This window comes from Amblyraja radiata, chromosome 27 (genome assembly GCF_010909765.2).
Source record: "Amblyraja radiata isolate CabotCenter1 chromosome 27, sAmbRad1.1.pri, whole genome shotgun sequence".
Taxonomy (NCBI): Eukaryota; Metazoa; Chordata; class Chondrichthyes; order Rajiformes; family Rajidae; genus Amblyraja; species Amblyraja radiata.
In genome coordinates, this window is record NC_045982.1 from 11,991,008 (window position 1) to 12,004,642 (window position 13,635).

The window sequence follows — 13,635 nt, forward strand, 5'->3', positions numbered from 1 at the left end:
ACTCCTGCACCTATTGTCTATTGTCTAATACTGGATGGCACGGTGGCGCAGCGGTAGAGTTGCTGCCTTACAGCACCAGAGACCCGGGTTCGACCCTGACTATGGGTGCTGTCTGTGTGGAGTTTGTACGTTCTCCCCGTGACCTGCGTTGGTTTTCTCCAAATCTTTGGTTTCCTCCCCCATTCCAAAGACGCACAGGTTTGTAGGTTAATTGTCTTGGTATAAATGTAAAAGAAAATGTCCCTAGTGTGTGTAGGATAGGTATAGTGCACGGGAATCATTGGTCGACGCGGACTCGATGGGCTGAAGGGCCCGTTTCCGCGCTGTATCTCTAAACTAAGCTAAACTAGATTAGTCAAATCATTAGTGGGGGAATTGTTAAATAAGTTAACCTTCAATAAACATTGCCCCCGTCTATAAACAACTAGAATGGTTTTGCTGTACCAGTGTTCCGATTCATCCCGACGTTGGAGTTTCCATCATCCCAACGCGAGGGCTTGGGCTATGGGCTACGGACCGTCGGCAGCAGCAAACTGTGGAGGGTCTTTTTACTTAGTATGGCTGTATGGTAACTGAAATTTCACTGTACCTTAATTGGTTAAGTTACAATAAACGCAAACTTGAACTTGTAAAATGTATTAGAAATCAACATGACAAATCCAGCATCAAAATATATCAATGTCCTATAACATTTATCAATTTGCTGTCTGAACACAGTCTACAAAACTTTACAATTGTAAAGGGACAGAAGTATTGTTACATTTTGACTCTCAGTCTGAAATAGGGTCTTGAACCAAAACGTCACGCATTCCTTCTCTCCAGAGATGCTGCCTGTTCTGCTGAGTTACTCCAGAATTTTGTGTCTATCTAGAAGTAAGGTTAAATTGCTGGAAAGTCACAAGTTAGGGAATCCAAGGTATAAAACCTAGACAGATTCATAAAGTCAGGAAAAAAGATTAGCACTCTTTGGATTAATTATTTACTAACAGGACAGTAATTGCATCGTGTTTAAAAACTGTGCATTTGAACAATTAAGATAGTGAAATTGATCAGTAAAAATCTTCATATTTTGCTTGATCATTTCAATGTTGCTTTTGTAATCTTCCTTTTGAAGGATTTGCGTGCAATATTTCATTGCCCAGTGAAGCCATTAAGAAATTGGATTAAGAAAGGCTGTCTTTATTTTCTATTTTACCTTCCCGTGATTGTGCACAAACATAAACAGCAGGAGTGTAACGGAACAATTCAATGTTCAATAAAAGAAAAAGCATGATGTAAATGTTCTAGGGGTTGAGAACCTGTCAGTCCTACTTTATTGAGTAAATAGTCGCACTGACAAGAGATGTATTTTTAGATCAGAATCAACGTATGGAGTTTGTACGATCTTTCTGTCACTACGTGGGTTGTCTCCGGATGTTCTGGTTTCCTACCACTCTTCAAAGACGTACAGGTTCGTAAGTTAATTGGCTTCGGTAAAATTGTAAATTGTCCCGAGTGTGTAGGATGGTGCTAAGAAGGAGAAGATAAGGAAATTCTTCGCTCTGAGGATGTTGAATCTTTGGAATTCTCTCTCTCAGAGAGTTGTGGTGGTAAATTAAATGAATTTACTTGTCTGAGATTATAGACAATATGCAATAGATGCAGGAGTTGCTCATTCGGCCATTCGAGCCAGCACCGCCATTCACTGTGATCATGGCTGGTCATCCACAATCAGTACCCCGTTCCTGCCTTCTCCCCATATCCCTTGACTCTGCTATCTTTAAGAGCTCTATCTAACTCTCTCTTAAAAGCATCCAGAGAATTGGCCTCCACTGCCTTCTGAGGCAGAGAACTCCACAGATTTACAACTCTCTGGGTGAAAACGTTTTTCCTCATCTCCGTTCTAAATGGCCTAACCCTTATTCTTAAACTGTGGCACCCTGGTTCTGGACTACCCCAACATCGGGAACATGTTTTCTGCCACTAGCGTGTCCAATCCCTTAATAATCTTATATGTTTCAATAAGATTCCCTCTCATCCTTCTAAATTGATAGAGGCTTTTAATTGAAGGGGATCCCACAGCATGGGGAGAGGGTGTTTATCTTTCCACAGCCATTACCCCCAGATATCTGATTTGGAAATTCAAAATATCTATTATTAGCATTTATTGATGCAGTTTAAAATTAATTAAAATTGATTAATTTTACATTTGTATAACACTTAATCTCTGCCTAAATTAAATCTGATACAGCCCAATTACTTGGTTTTGAATTTTATTTATTTCTATTTAGAATCGAGAGCACTGACTGTTTGTGATTTGTGCAGTCGACTTTGTTATTCTTTGACGTCAGGAAGATGTTGCATGCTATCACCTAACCCCGTTTCACTCTTTTTCATTAATAAATACAATCCTGCCCTTGTGGTTACAGAAGGGCTATCACTTTATAGGAGCAGAAGGATGCCTTTGTTGAATTGGACTATTGATAATCTGCATTCCATTGTAGAAAAGGGAACTGCAGATGCTGGGTTTCCACAAAAGGACACAAAGTGCTGGAGTAACTCAACTGGTCAGGCAGCATCTCTGGAGAACATGGACAAATGGTATTCCTTTTTTTTAGTTTAGTTCAGTTTAGTTTAGCGATACAGCATGGATCCAGGCCCTTTGGCCCGCCAAGTCCACGCCAACCAGCGTTACCCATACACTAATTTTGTCTTCCAGACTAGGGACAATTTACAGAAGTCAATTAACCTACAAACCCACACGTGTTTGGAATGTGAGTGGAAATTGTATCACCCGGATAAAATCCAGGCAGTCACAGGAAGAATGTAAACACTCCACATAGACAGCACCCGTGGTCAGGATCGAACCTGGGTCTCTGGCGCTGTTAGGCAGCAACTCTACCGCTGTGCCACCGTGCTGCACAATTTCTTTTTATTCCACATCCTTTGACTCTCATGCCTAACAAAGCTATCAATCTCATTTGGGACGACAGATGGCACAATGGGCTAAGTGTTCGGCTGGCAACCGGAAGGTAACCGGTTCGAATCCCGCTTGGAGTGCATACTGTCGTTGTGTCCTTGGGCAAGACACTTCACCCACCTTTGCCTGTGTGTGAATGTGTGTGAATGTGTGTGAGTGATTGGTGGTGGTCGGAGGGGCCGTAGGCGCAGATTGGCAGCCACGCTTCCGTCAGTCTGCCCCAGGGCAGCTGTGGCTACAGAAGTAGCTTACCACCACCGAGTGTGACTGAGGAGTGAATGAATAATGCGATGTAAAGCGCCTTGAGTATTAGAAAGGCGCTATATAAATCCCATCCATCATTCTTGAAAATGTAATTGACATCCTCCACAACTTTCTCTTTGGTTGGGTTGGTTGGGTTGGTGGGGGTGAAGGGCTGGAGGAATTTTGGGGAGATTTACAATATCCTTTGCTCACTACAAATGCTTCCGAACCGATGTAGGTCCATTGTTCTCTTGTGTTCTCTTGTTTCTCATGTTGCTCATTCTACATACAAAAAGCAATTGTTTGCAAGCACTCCACTGAAACCATTCGTTACTTTACAAATCACAGTCAGATTACCACTCACCTTTGAAAAGTAATAAAAATCAATGTTACGATTTGGGTTGTACCCAGGTACAATAGTCTATTTATGTAGGAAGGAACTGAAGATGCTGGTTTAAACCAAAGATAGACACAAAATGCTGGAGTAACTCAGCGGGACAGGCAGCATCTCTGAATAGAAGGAATGGGTGACGTTGTTACGCGGTTGAGCATTAGCTGGAAGCAGTGCTTTGTTTGGTGATGGTATGCGCTGGCACCGTTATGCTACAAAAAAAAAGCACTGGGTAGAAGTATGCTGGGGAGGGTGTTCCAGGATCCTATAGTTTCAGCCACATTGGACCCTCAGCCCACTGACTGCCATACTTCTGTGTTGTGTTTTTTACTCACAGCTGTGAGCCGATATCACTGGGTCTCATAAAAATCAACTTCTTTGATATATCGATGACTGACTTGTACAGAACAAGCACCATTCATCTTCATTACAATTAAATAATGCAACGTCATTTAATGCCATTAAATCTTTTACCTAAAGTAAGGGAATCAAAAACCAGAGGACAGAGGTTTAAGGTGAGAGAGGAAAGATTTAATAGGAACCTGAAGGGCAACTTTTTCACTGGTGGGTATATGGAACAAGCTGCCAGATGAAGTAGTTGAGGCAGGTACTATAGCGACATGTAACAGTTATTTGGACAGGTAGATGGATAGGAAAGGTACAAGCCGAGTCTATCCTGTCATATGAAGAAAGACTGGATAGACTCGGCTTGTACTCGCCAGAATTTAGGAGATTGAGGGGGGATCTTATAGAAACTTACAAAATTCTTAAGGGGTTGGACAGGCTAGATGCAGGAAGATTGTTCCCGATGTTGGGGAAGTCCAGGACAAGGGGTCACAGTTTAAGGATAAGGAGGGAATCTTTTAGGACCGAGATGAGGAAAACATTTTTCACACAGAGAGTGGAGAATCTCTGGAACTCTCTGCCACAGAGGGTAGTTGAGGCCAGTTCATTGGCTATATTTAAGAGGGAGTTAGATGTGGCCCTTGTGGCTAAAGGGATCAGGGGGTATAGAGAGAAGGCAGGTACGGGATACTGAGTTGGATGATCAGCCATGATCATATTGAATGGCAGTGCAGGCTCGAAGGGCCGAATGGCCTACCCCTGCACCTATTTTCTATGTATCTATATGTATCTATGTTTAGCGAGATAATGGCCGTACGCGGGGAGCTGGGACGAGTGTAGGTGGGGCATCTTGGTCGTCATGGGCAACGAAGGGCCTGTTGCCGAGCGGTATGATTCTATGACTCTATGTCTTGACAATGCACTTGATCTCAAACTCAGATTAATTCATGTGAGCAGGTTATGCAGTTGCAACCTTCTGCCATCTCATGTTCTCCTCCTCTCACCTGTCTCACCTCTCGATCCTGTGTCATTTGTCCACAGTATGCTGGAGTCATGCTTGTCTGTGAGTGGCTGGTACTCCAAATCACCATATTATTTTGCTGAAAGTTTCATACACTGGTTTACCACCACCTTGAACACAAAGGCAAAGAATCGTTGAAGCATAATTTTGATTCAGCTCATCGAGCTTAAGAATCCTGGAGCAGTTTCTCAGCTGAGAAAATATTGCATGCAGGGTGAAGCTGCGACCTATAAAAATCAGGGAAAGAAAACAAGGTTTCAGGGAAAAAGCCTTGATAAAAAATCGAGTTATTATTGATTTGGGGATTTGGCTTTGATTAGACACGTGTATTAATGTTACTGCCTGTACCAAGAACCGTTGGTTCATGAGCTATACATGTCAGATATACTTACATTTTAAGCCACAGGTAACTAGTTCACTCAGTGAGATCACACTTTATCCTGATTGCTGTTTCATCATAGTCACTGACATATTTTAATCTCTGCTAAAATAAGGTTTACCATAAATAAATATGGTTCTGGACTTACACTGAAGTTACTAATAGTCTCAGAAGATAGACACAAAGTGCTGGAGCAACTCAACTGGACAGGCAGCATCTCTGGAGAAAAAGAATAGGGTCAGAAACCTTCTTCAGACATCAGAAGAAGGGTCTCGACCTGAAATGTCACCTATTCCTTTTCTCCAGAGATCCATCCTGACCCGTTGAGTCACTCCAGCATTTTGTGTCTATCTTCGGTATAAACCAGCATCTGCAGTTCCTTCCTACGCATTACTAGTAGTCTAGATTTATTGCCTGTAATTGACACATTAACAATGATTGGATTTTATAAAAAATTAATGTATCGTATGAAATGTTTTGAAATAATCTGACTTGAAAAGTACTGTATAAATGTTAGCCCTACGAGGTCCTATTAAATCACATGTTGACAAAGGCACCGGTCCATTCACCAGATGTTTGCTGATATGTTCTTTTACACCAATTAATCTTTTGTATCCAAGTTACCAATGTCTTTCATAGAACTGAGACACTCACAACATTTGATGTATGTTGTGCAATTGACTAATTGATTGAAAGATACAGCATGGAAACAATCCTTTCAGTCTCCCAAGTCCACGCCGGCAATTGATCGCTAGTTCACATTAGTTCTATGTTATCCCTCTTTCTCATCCACTCCCTACACACCAGGGACAATTTACAGAAGCCAATTAGCCTACAAATCCTCACGTCCTTGGGATGTGGGAGGAAATGCAGGTGGTCACAGGGGGAATGTGCAAACTCCACACAGCCAGCACTTGAGGTCAGGATCGAATCAGGATCTCTGGTTCTGTGAGACCGAAGCTCTACCAACTGCACCACTCTGCGTCCAATCTTCCAAAGGATTATGGAGGACATTATAGGTGGATAGGTGGATGTTCCCGATGTTGGGGGAGTCCAGAACCAGGGGCCACAGTTTAAGAATGAGGGTTAAGCCATTTAGAACGGAGATGAGGAAACACTTTTTCACACAGAGAGTTGTGAGTCTGTGGAATTCTCTGCCTCAGAGGGTGGCAGAGACCGGTTCTCTGGAAACTTTCAAGAGAGAGCTAGATAGGGCACTTGAAGATAGTGGAGTCAGGGGATATGGGGAGAAGGCAGGAACGGGGTACTGATTGTGGATGATCAGCCATGATCACATTGAATGGCGGTGCTGGCTTGAAGGGTTGTATGGCCTACTCCTGCACCTATTGTCTATTGTCTATTGTCTATTGATAATAATCTGAAGGACAAGTTAAAGGGTAAATTGCAATGTGTCAGTCATTCACCATAACCATTAATCCTGCAAAATTTTATGGTAGAAACACAATAGGCAGGTGTTGAAGAAGTAACAATTTCTTACCATTGCCAACATGAGAAAGAGAGAGAGAGAGCAAAAGTGAGAAAGCATAGGTAAGAGAGTGAGCGAGTGAGTGAATGAGTAATCGTGAGTGTGTGTGAGAGAGAGAGAGAGAGAGAGAGAAAGAGAGGGCGATCTCATGAGAATCTTGCAACATCTTCACTGATGCGAACACATGATCAAATGAATCATAGAGAGAGCCATAGAGAATCATAGAATCATACTGCATGGAAACAGGCCTTTCAGCCCAACTTGCCCTCACCGACCAACTTATCCCATCTACACTACTCCCACATACCTGCATTTGGCCCATATCCCTCTGAACCGGTCCTATCCATGTACCTGTCCAAATGTCTTAAATGTTGTTATAGTATCTGCCTCAACCTCCTCTTCTGGCAGCTCATCCCATACACCCACCACCCTTTGTGTAAAAAAGTTACCCCTCAGGTTCCTATTAAATCTCCCTCCCCACCCTATCTCAGTTCCAATTACTTAAATTGATTCTGACAACACCTCTGTGTTTCCTGATCAGTTGCACTTTGCTTAAATAACTGCCCCATAAAATGCATTCTTGTGTGAGGATCTTCCCTCAACAAATGCAAACAGGGATGTGAGATCACCCCAGCATAACATTTTCTCTACATTGTGAAGTTGCATTTGGCATGTTCAATACAATTCATCCTGTTATTTGAAGGATGTGCCCCAGCTAAGACATTTCATGGAGTGTTGCTTGGCCATGGTTCATGGGGAAACCACTATCAGTCTCTTCTTCTGATGGACATTCCATAAGTCCTGCTCCGCTGCCAACGGGACCTCACTCCTGGAGTGGATTTCACCGACCAAATCTTGCACAACTCTATGTGGGAAGAAACAGCAGATGCTGGTTTATACAGAAAATAGACACAAAATGTTGGAGTAACTCAGTGGGTTAGGCAACATCTCTTGAGAAAAGGAATAGGTGATGTTTCGGGTCGGAAGCCTTCTTCAGATAGAGAAGGCCAGAATAAATCAGGGCCGGCAACAGATGATCTCAGTGGAGTGTAGTGGAGTCCACAATGGCCCATTGTTGGCTGGGGAAGATGTGCTAATGACAGGGATACAAAGATGCAAACAGTGGAACTAGTAGGATGACTAGGGTGGTGGAGGAGGGAAAAGAAATGCAGGAGTTACTAATGTGGGATCTGTCTCCCTCTTTCCTGCAGCCACTGTCTCTTCCGTGGTAGAAACATATGAGTAGTTGCTCTGTGGCTGTTATGAAGAACGTGCCAACAAGGGATGACACCCATATCTGAATGCTCATCCTCTGTACATTATACAAATCCCACTGTAGTCTTTCTTGCTGGGTGCAAATAACCCTGCACTGTTGCACACCTACTTTGTCCATTTTTATTAACGTTTTATCGGGGGCTCATTTAACATTACAGTAAAGTTTCAACACTCTTAGAAATGAGTGTGATCCAATGTTTTTGTCACAAATTTGCATAAGGGTACAATTTATGCAATCTTGTCTTGTGGAGGTCAGTTCAACAGATAGGAAATATCAACTCCCTTTTCTGTTTCAGACTGGTGCATTCGCCCAATGTCCTTTGCCACCATATCCTTTCACAGCCAGTCTACCATTTATGCTGGAATGAAATAACTTTGTGTTGTAACGGGAGCCTTTTCATGACTTCCCCTGAGTTATTATACAGCTGGTTCTTTACTGTATTTGGCAGGGGGATTTAGTGTTAATAAGTAATTATGACACCACCCAAAAATGTCTTATTTTTAATCAAAAAACAAATATTATTCACCATGATACTTTCCTTAGCAGTGTTGAGTGCAATCAAAATCAAATGTCTCACATCACCAAATCTGAAATGAAAGCAAAAACTATTGAAGATAGACACAAAGTGCTGGAGGAACCCAATGGATCAGGCAGCATCTCTAGAGATAAAGGATGGGTGATGTTTCAGTTTGGGCCCCTTCCCAGTGCAAAAAACATTGGTCGGCTTGTAGCGGTCCCAAACGTGGTTAATAAACAGTTGCTTTATTCAGATATTACATGGTTGGTCTACATGAATGTTTGGTCCTCTAACATACTAAGTCATTGCTGCTGCTGCTGCTGCTGCTGCTGAGCGAGGGTGTTGCCTCGAGCTCAGCTACCTGTACACCAATGATCTCCAGGTGAGATCTCTCCTTAACCCATGACGTCACGTGACAACCCTCGTAACCACTGACGAGGGTTCGACCGTACACAGGCTTTCGAAAAACTGTACATTCAAATTTAGTTAAATATGGAAGGGGATTCTTAATTGAGCCAGCCAAGTTACAATATTATATATTTTAGCTGTCAATTTGTATCAACCTCCACACGGAGATAGTCACAGTCAGAATGCTTTCAGGATTTCATAGACAACTAGTTAAGTTTGCAAAATGTTTCTTTCTTCAGAGAGATATTGCTGACTGGAAACAATTTCAATTGAAATATATTGTTCATTTGGGATGTGCAATATAATTCTTCCTGTTATTATTTCAAGAATGTGCCCAAATCGCTCCATTTCATAGGTTGTGACTTGGTCACGGTTCATGCAATTTCAGAAAGCATTGGCAAATTAGAGCTTAGATAAGTTTGGATCGTAAAAGTGATGAATATATTGCTGGTAAGGAGCAGAAATATCACGCTATGGTATTCCAACTACTCTGGATCGTACTTCAAAACATTAACTATCAAAAAATAAACTCTGTGTGTGAGGATTGCTAAGATCTTTCCAATAATAATAATACAAGGTTTAAATTGTCTGTACTTCATCATGGGCAATTCTTTGGCTTCGAGACATTTGTGTCTGTGGTCTATTCTAATCTTGGTGGAGAGCGTGTTTTGTAATGTTAAGCAATGTGCTTCTATCAGATCATGAAGCACAAATTATTTTTGATGGATGATGTTTTCGAAACTTACAAATCCACAAAAAAGTTTAGATGTAACGCGATTAATCATAAGGAAATCTCCTGTTGTGAGTTTTCAAAATCGAAATAACTCTGATCTTGCTTTGGTTGATTGGCTCAAAATCACATTTTTATCACTAATCAATGTCATGTGCGAGGATTTGTGGGGAAAAGAAAATACAAGACTCCAAGTTCTGGAAAGTGAGATTTTATTTTCCACAGTTAGTGTCTATCACAAACTGTAAGGCTGATTACCGTTCACAGGCAGAGCGAGTGTACAGTCAGCCCCACACCGCTAGGGAGAGCTAGGAACCATCTTTGTGTATGGATTTAAAAATTAATCTGGAGCTGCCAGCTTGCTGATTGGAGAGAGAATGTGAAATACAGTAGGTCCTCCATGGACTTTAGATGAAAATATAAATTTAAAGGAAGGATATTCCTGGAGGCGTGAAATTAAAAAACAAAATTTGATAAAATGACTCAGCTGGCCAGTCAGCACCATGGTTGAAAACCTTTCGTCAGAAAGCCCGGCACGGTGGTGCGGCGGTAGGCCAAGGGGTTCGATCCTGACTACGGGTGCTTGTCTGTACGGAGTTTGTACCTTCTCCCCGTGACCGCGTGGGTTTTCTCCGGGTGCTCCGGTTTCCTCCCACACTCCAAGGACGTACAGGTTTGTAAGTTAATTGGCTTCTGTAAATTGTAAATTATCCCCGGTGTGTAGGGTAGTGCTAGTGTATGGGTGATTGCTGGTCAGTATGGACCCTTTGGGCCGAAGGGCCTGTTTCCATGCTGTACCTGTTAAAAAAAAACAATTAAACTGGAAAACTGAGTATTAAAAAGTCCGTTTTAAGTTGCAGATAGAGCAGGAAGGAGATTGATTGGGCAATCGGTTACATCGATAGGGTGAGGCCAGGGTTGTTGTTGTGATAAACTGTTGATGAAGCCACCAGGGAACTTGGTTAATGAAGGCAGTTAGAGAGATATATCGATGTGTAAAAGCTGTGAAATATAGATCTGTAGGAAATGACCAGCAAGTCAGACTATGGAGTGGGAGAAATGGAGTCAATATTACTGATGGAGAACCATTTCTGATCTTCGGAAATTTCAGAGGTGATTGAATGGAGGGGTGGATGGAGGGGTGGATGGAGGGTGTGATGATGTAGGTCTGATCATACACTAGAAATGTTGCATAAGCCTAGGATAATCATTCAATCAGTTTTCAGGAGCAACTTCCAGCAGTCCCTATCTGAATTGTTCATAGTCCAAAAGCCATTGGGTAGAGGTCCTGTGGTTCGCGCTTCATAGATTGGTACTTGGAAACTATGTTAGCCCCTTTTATCTAGTGTAGAAAATACATGCAAATGTTGTAATTGGAGCTATGTTGGACAGGACCACACCATCCATGACGAGGCTAACTTGAATATCAAGCAGATAAACACAAAGTGATGGAGTAACTCTATGGGTCTCTGGAGAAAAAGGATGGGTGACGTTCTGGATTTGGCCACAGACAGACATTGTTTATTTTCAGCTGAGAAACCACAGAGGACACACAATCCCTCCCCCTTCCTTCTTCCCCCATTGAACCCTCCCCCCCCCCCCCCCCCCCTTCGCCCCCTCCCCTCTCCCCTGTGGCCCACCTAGACTCGTACCTATCTTCTCCCCTCACCTACATTTCTTCCTCTAGCTTCACAATTCACACGCTTCAATCCTTCTGTCACACATCTTCTGTCTTTTCATCTCTGGTCCTTGTCCAACCATCTGCCTCCCAAATAACCCTTCCCATCTGTGTTGGTTTATTATTACCCGCCAGACTTTGTCCTTTCGCTCCTCTCTCCCAGCTCTCTTCCTCCCCTTATAATCTCTGAAGAAAGGCCCCGACCCGAAACGTCACCTATCCATGTTCTCCAAAGATGCTGCTTGACCCACTGAGCTACCCCAGCACTCTGAGTCTACTTTTGCAAACCTACATCTCCGGTCCTTTGCTTCTAGGGTTTATTTTTATTCAGTTTTAGAATCTGGACTTTCATGACAAGGTCAGCATTTATTGCTCTTGCCAGGACTAGCGGGTGTGAGCTACAGGGAGAGGTTGAGCTACATGGAGAGTAGTAAGATGAGGGAAGATCTTATAGAGGCATACAAAATCATGAGAGGAATAGATCGGGTAGATGCACAGAGTCTTTTACCCAGAGTAGGGGAATCCAGACCAGAGGACATAGGTTCAAGGTGAAGGGGAAAAGATTTAATAGGAATCCGAGGGGTAAGCTTTTCACACAGAGGGTGGTGGGTGTATGGAACAAGTTGCCAGAGGAGGTAGTTGAGGCTGGGACTATCCCATCATTTAAGAAACAGTTGGACAAGTACATGGATAGGACAGGTTTGGAGGGTTGTGGACCAAGTGCAGGCAAGTGGGACTAAGATAGCTGAGACATTGTTGGCCGGTGTGGGCGAGTTGGGCCGAAGGGCCTGTTTCCACACTGTATCACTCTATGACTCTTTGACTTTGACAATCACCATTGGCTAGTTGGCTAAATTGTTGAAGCACCCAGTAATTTCACTGATGATAAGTTGAGTGTTCCTGGGTTGAAAGTTCTTGGAGTTAGACCTGGCGACAATGCAGCAATGGTAATATGTTATACATCAGGATGGTGTGTGTGGAGGGTAATCTACAGCTGGTGAAGTTCCCCTGAACCTTCTGCTCTTGTTTTAGTTTAGTTTAGAGATACAGCGTGGAAACAGATCCTTTGGCAACCGAGTCCACACAGACCAACAATCACCCATTCTATCCGACACACTAGGGACAATTTACAGAAGTAAATTAAGGCTTTGGAATGTGGGAGGAAACCAGAACACCTGGAGAAAGCCCACATGGTCACAGGGAGAACATACAAACACAGGGCATACAGCACCTGACGTCAGGGTTGAAGATTGAACCTGGATCTCTGGCACTGTAAGGCAGCAACTCCACCGCTGTGCCACTGGGCCACCCTTCTTCATGGCCGCCCTAGTTCTTCTTTGTGGTAGAGTATCCCCGGCAAGTTGCTAACGCAAGATTTGTACATCAGACACACTGCACAGCCACAGTGTACTATGGTCGATGAGAGTGAATGGTTACAGCAGCAGATGCGGTGCTCATCATGAGGTCTTCTTTGTCCTTTCTTGTGTTTCTTGAGTGTTCTTAGAGTAGTTGTAATGCAGAGCATTCATCAAAATCCTGACTCATGGCTTATAGAAGTTTGCCAGCGGAGAAGTCACTCAATGCAGGACGCCCAGTCTATATTCTGCTCTTGCAGTACTTATGTGGCAGGTCCAGATGAATTTCTGGTCAAAAGTCTCTCTCATCTTGCTGATAGCGAGGGACTGGGTTTGATGGTGAGTGGAAATACCATTGAGTGCATAGTTCCCATCTGCTTATTTTTAGCCTAGAACAGATGGTAAACAGGTAAAGACTATAGATGCTGCTGCACCCGCTGAGTTTCTCCAGCATTTCCTTCGCTCCATAGATGCTGCTGCACCCGCTGAGTTTCTCCAGCATTTTTGTGTACCTTCGATCTTCCAGCATCTGCAGTTCCTTCTTGAACACAAAGACTATTTTCTGTTCTGTTCTTCCTGTCTCCCTTGTTCTAAATTGAGATGCATTTCGAAGACTGTGGTCCTGGTTAGACTTTACTTTAGACTTACTTTAGACTTTAGAGATACAGCGTGGAAACAGGCCCTTTGGCCCACCAAGTCTGTGCCAACCTCGACACTAGTACTATCCTACACCAGAGAAAATTTACAATGTTACCAAAGCCAATTAACCCTCTCTCCCGCCTATCTCTGCTACTGGAAGCTAACTTTTAGACGTTAGAGATACAGCGCAGAAACAGGTCCTTCGGCC

The 13,635-nt window shown here is 43.0% G+C and overlaps 1 protein-coding gene across 1 annotated transcript in view; it reads left to right on the plus strand.

Moving 5' to 3' along the window:
- col8a2 (collagen type VIII alpha 2 chain) overlaps positions 1–13,635 on the plus strand; it is a 177,573-nt gene that overhangs the window by 75,102 nt on the left and 88,836 nt on the right. The window lies entirely within an intron of this gene.